This window comes from Schistocerca serialis, chromosome 7 (genome assembly GCF_023864345.2).
Source record: "Schistocerca serialis cubense isolate TAMUIC-IGC-003099 chromosome 7, iqSchSeri2.2, whole genome shotgun sequence".
NCBI lineage: Eukaryota > Metazoa > Arthropoda > Insecta > Orthoptera > Acrididae > Schistocerca > Schistocerca serialis.
In genome coordinates this window covers 452,220,671-452,225,657 of record NC_064644.1, presented here as the reverse complement: position 1 = coordinate 452,225,657, position 4,987 = coordinate 452,220,671, and the positions used below count along the sequence as shown (strand labels likewise).

The window sequence follows — 4,987 nt, the reverse complement described above, 5'->3', positions numbered from 1 at the left end:
ATGGTTAACAATAAAACCAGCACTATGCCCTTCTGACTTGCTTGACATTTTGTGCCCACATCCCACTCATAATCCAGTACAAATGGAAACACTTCTACGCGTCTTTAGTGCATTTACAGCCCCAGATTTGCGCCAGGTGGCCAGAATCGGAACTATTTTTTTCCAGCATAAATCTGTTATGCATTAACGTATTATAATATCTACCAAGTTTCGCTGCCATATAATAATCACAGCCTATACTGTCTCTCTCTGAGTACTCCTCTCCGTCCAAACAGGCCTCGGGAGGGCCACTGGTACCGACCGACCACCGTGTCATCCTCAACGATGGGCGTCATTAGATGCAAGCATATGGAGGGGCATGTGGTCAGCACACCGCTCTCCCAGCCATATGTCAATTTCGAAGACTGGACCCGTTTCTTCTCAATCAAGAAGCTCCTCAGTTTTCCTCACAAGGGCTGAGTGCACCCCATTTGCCAACAGCGCTTGGCAGACCGGATGGTTACCCATCCAAGTGCTAGCCCAGCCCGACAGCTCTTAACTTCGGTGATCTGACGGGAACAGGTGTTACCACTGCGGCAAGGCCGTTGGCAATGCATCTCATCGGGGCTCGACATTATTTGTTGATGTGACCGTAATGGAAGCAGTTAAAGCGCTGCTTGCCGGTTGGTATATAATGATTTAAATGATACTTCTAACGCCTATAACAGAGAATACAGATTTCACGACTTCAAAAATTTCCGCTTCTTCAAGTTCTGTATTAACTTTTCTTATTACTCCCTGTTTATGGACAACGAAGAAGGACCTGTAAGCTTCTATGTTTTTATATTAATACTTCGCTTCTTACTAGGAAATTGTCCTTTTCTAGGCTTTTTAATTCAACCTTCACATCTGATTTTCCTACAAAAGATATATTAATTACAGTGTCCTTGAGTTATGGTAAGAAAAGATGCTACATTCTCCTTAGAGCCCTAAAGGTGCAGATGGTCTATGTTTTACTCAAACTTTCCATAAAAACTGCGTATGGACCACGTCCATTTGTAGAAGCTACAGTTTCTACAGGAGGTATATTTTGTAGGTGGGGATCGGAAGCAGGAGCTACATTTAGAATAGTATCAGCTACTTTTATAAACATTAGCATCAGTTAGCTTCTGCAATGAAGGTTTTTCTTTTAATTCCTTGGTTTCAAACTAACCTCAGTTTGCCGGTACAGAGTGTCTTCCAGATCCATCCCTGACGACTGCTAACGAGGGACGGACAGAATCTACAGCGTTGACCAGCGTAGTTCCAGGAGAAGTTTGGAAGGGAACTGTGTGTTGATGTAGCTGCTTGACAACGGGATGGTGACGACGTTGGCCAACAAACAGGAAAGGAAGAAAGGCTAGGAACCAACGTCCCATCGACAATGAGGTCATTAGAGACGGATCACAAGCTCGTAACGTTTCAAGGATGGGGAAGGAAATCGTCTGTGATCTTGCAGAGATACCATCATGGTATTTGCCTGGAGTGATTAGAGAGCGGCAGCACTCTGCACTACGGTGGCTAGCATTTTCCGCGGTGACATGGCGACACGTGGAGTTGGAGTTCATACCTGGAAATTGCAGCCCATGACAGACCACCACTGACATATGGGCGGGGACATACTGAAATGTGTGGTGCATTTGATGAACAACTTCATAAATTTATATGATAGAAAGACAGATCTGAGTGAACACATAACAACTTTTTATTTGCTTTATTGTATATTCTTTCACATATTTCAGATTATGTTTTCTTATTTCACTGTAAACAGATTTGATGAATTACCATTCATGATTCTTCCTTATTTCATTCTGTAGTTGACAACATTCACAAAAATGATCGCTCCAGAACAAAAACTTTCTGTGCAGTGGCAGTTTTTAGTATTGTAATTTGCAGTACCTAAATGAAGTTCACTGTAGTGATAATAGTTGCATTTTATGCAGTAACCATTTATTTAAAACTGAAAATGTCTGACAGTAGATCCTCAGTATTTACTGTAATAGGATCACGTATTTCAACCATTCTGCAAGTGTTAGATATAGAAACAATTAACGAAGTATTGTCACAATACTCAAGTCCATCTTTTAACTGCCATTAGTATTATCATAGCGAAGGTAGACATAAACCAGTACCCATCACAGTGATACAAGTTTACATTCCTATTAACACCATATATGGCAATCAGTTTGAAAGAATGCACAATGAAATAAAAGAAATTAGTCAGATAGTTAAGGAAGACAATAATTTAAAATGTGGTAACGGACTGGATTCGGTAATAGGAAAAGGAAGAGAAGGGAAAATAGTAGGTGAACATGGTCTAGCTGGAACGAATAAGAGAGGAAGTCATCTCACAGAAATTTGCACATAGTATAATTTACTCATCTCTAACACTTCGTGTAAGAACAATGAAACGCAGTTGCTTGCAAGGAATAGAATTAGATATAGTGGAATGTTTCAGACAGGGCACAGAATGGTAAGATAGAATTTTTGAAACCAGATTTGAAACTGTAGGTCACCCCCGTTTCTAGATGCACCATGGCGATAATGATTTGATTTGGAACTCCAGACTACAACTAAAGAGATAGTAAAGAGGTACCAAATTGAGGAGATGGAGCCTTGATAGGTTAACACCCAGAATACAAGAATAAAAACGCAGCAATGAAGTAGCCAAGGGGAAAACAGATGTCTAAGAGGTGAGACTGACAGAAACTGCAAAATTCAAATTAAGAATAGCTAGAGGAAAATCGGAAGGCTGGGATGCATCGAAAATATGGATGGCACATGTGAGAAATTAAAAAAAAGAACGAAATTGAACAAAAGTTAGATTCATGTGAAATGTCTGGAATGTAAGGCAGTACTGATCCTATGATTATCTTAGATGATAGACTGAAGAAAGGCAAACCTACATTTATAGTATTTATATCTTTAGAGAAAGTTGTTGTGAGTCTTGACCAGAACAAACTCTCTGAAATTCTGAAGGTAGCAGCGATAAAACAGAGGAACACAAGATAACCGCAAACTTGTACAGAAAGCAGGCTGCAGTGATAAGGGTTGAAGGACCTGAAAAGGTAGCAGTAATTGAGAAGGCAGATGTAGAGAGGATATAAAATGCATACTGGCAACAGCAAACAAAGAACTTCTGAAAATGGGGAATTTGTTAAAATCTAACACAAATTTAAGTGTTAGGAAGTCTTTTCTGAAGGTACTTGCCTGAAGTGTAGCCTTGGTTTGAACAGTTCAGTGAGAAAGCGAATAGAAGTTCTGGAAATAAAAATGCTGAAGATTAGATGGATAGATTGTATAAGTAATGAAGAGACTCTGAATTAATCTGGGGAGAAAATGAATTTTGGTACAACTTGTCAAAAACAGGGGATTAGGTGGCAGAACATAGCACGAGGTGTCAATATATCGTCAATTTGACAATAAGAGGGTGTGTGTAAGTTAAAAACCGTAGAGGGAGTCCAAGGCTTGAATACAGTAAAGAGGTTCAAATGGGTGAATGTTACCGTAGTTTTACACAGGTGAAGAGGCTTGCACCAAATGGCCTAGCATGTATAGGTGCATCAAACGACCGTTTGTACTGAAGAGCAAAACAAGTAAAGAGAGATGCGATTTCATGTAGCTTCAAAACATTTTAAAAGTTTAAAATAAGCGAGAGGTCTCAGTGCAAGCGGAAAGAATTAAAATATGTAGCTACAGAGTGATTACATCATGTGACGTAACAAGCTTTACTGAAGCTCAGTAGCCAACATAGAACATCGTAAACATTAACAAGTGACATACTAATATATTCTTCGACGAGATATTAAAAGTTTTTTAAAAAAGCACATATTTCCAAAAAAAGCTTGAGTTACTTTGTATCTGGGTGAATACAAAGTGTCTCTTACAGTACTATCATCTGCAAAAGACATCATTTCAATATCTTGAACTGTTTATGAAATATGACGACCGTTACAAACACATTATTCCCAAGGAGCAGGGACAGAATTGTGTACGCCTCACGCGATCCATCTGCAGGATATAAAAAAAAATTTAAGAATGGAAAGAGATATAGTTCTGCTCTCAACTTCAAATAAAATTTCGATATACTGGCTATGTTTCACGCACAAAAATTTGTGATCTAAAATGGAGTAAACGCAAAGTCTACACAATGCGTTTTTGCACAGCAAGCTCTTTAAAATTTCGTGCAATTATTGACTTACTTTCATGCAGCACAGTAACTATGACGAATAACAAAAAGAAATTCAGTTCTTTATCGAGTGAAGATATCAAGCTGTAAGATATAGAAGGACAAATTTTTTTCAGAGAATAGTTTCCTTCAAATCGGATGATAAACATTTCATAGGTGGCGCATCTGTACCACTGCTCTGACGACAGTTCATGTAGCCAGAGGGTCTGCATTTGATGTCATGCTCAGAGAGTTCAGATACTGGTGGAGTCAGGCTGCGGCATGTCACATAGCAGTGGTTCAACATGAACTAAAGCCACAATTTCGCTATATTATGGTTGGTTGGTTTGGGGAAGGAGACCAGACAGCGTGGTCATCGGTCTCATCGGACTAGGGAAGGATTGGGAAGGAAGTCAGCCGTGCCCTTTCAGAGGAACCATCCCGGCATTTGCCTGGAGTGATTTAGGGAAATCACGGAAAACCTAAATCAGGATGGCCGGACGCGGGATTGAACCGTCGTCCTCCCGAATGCGACGCTATATTATGATTATGGTATCGCAGTTAGGTTTCATTCATGAGAATTTCTTGACTAGAATCACAACTAATTTACACTGAAATGACAAAAGACATGGCATAGCAATATTCACATATACAAATGGCGGTAGTATAACGTACACAAGATATAAAAGGGCAGTACATTGGCGGAACTGTCATTTGTACTTGGGTGATTCGTGTGAGAATGTTACCGACGTTATTATGGCCGCACGATGGGAATTAACAGACCCTGAGCGCGGAATGGTA

At 39.8% G+C, this 4,987-nt stretch overlaps 1 pseudogene; it reads right to left on the bottom strand.

Moving 5' to 3' along the window:
• Positions 1-471: 471 nt before the first annotated feature.
• On the bottom strand, positions 472-589 carry LOC126413519 (5S ribosomal RNA; annotated as a pseudogene).
• Between the last annotated feature and the right edge of the window lie 4,398 nt (positions 590-4,987).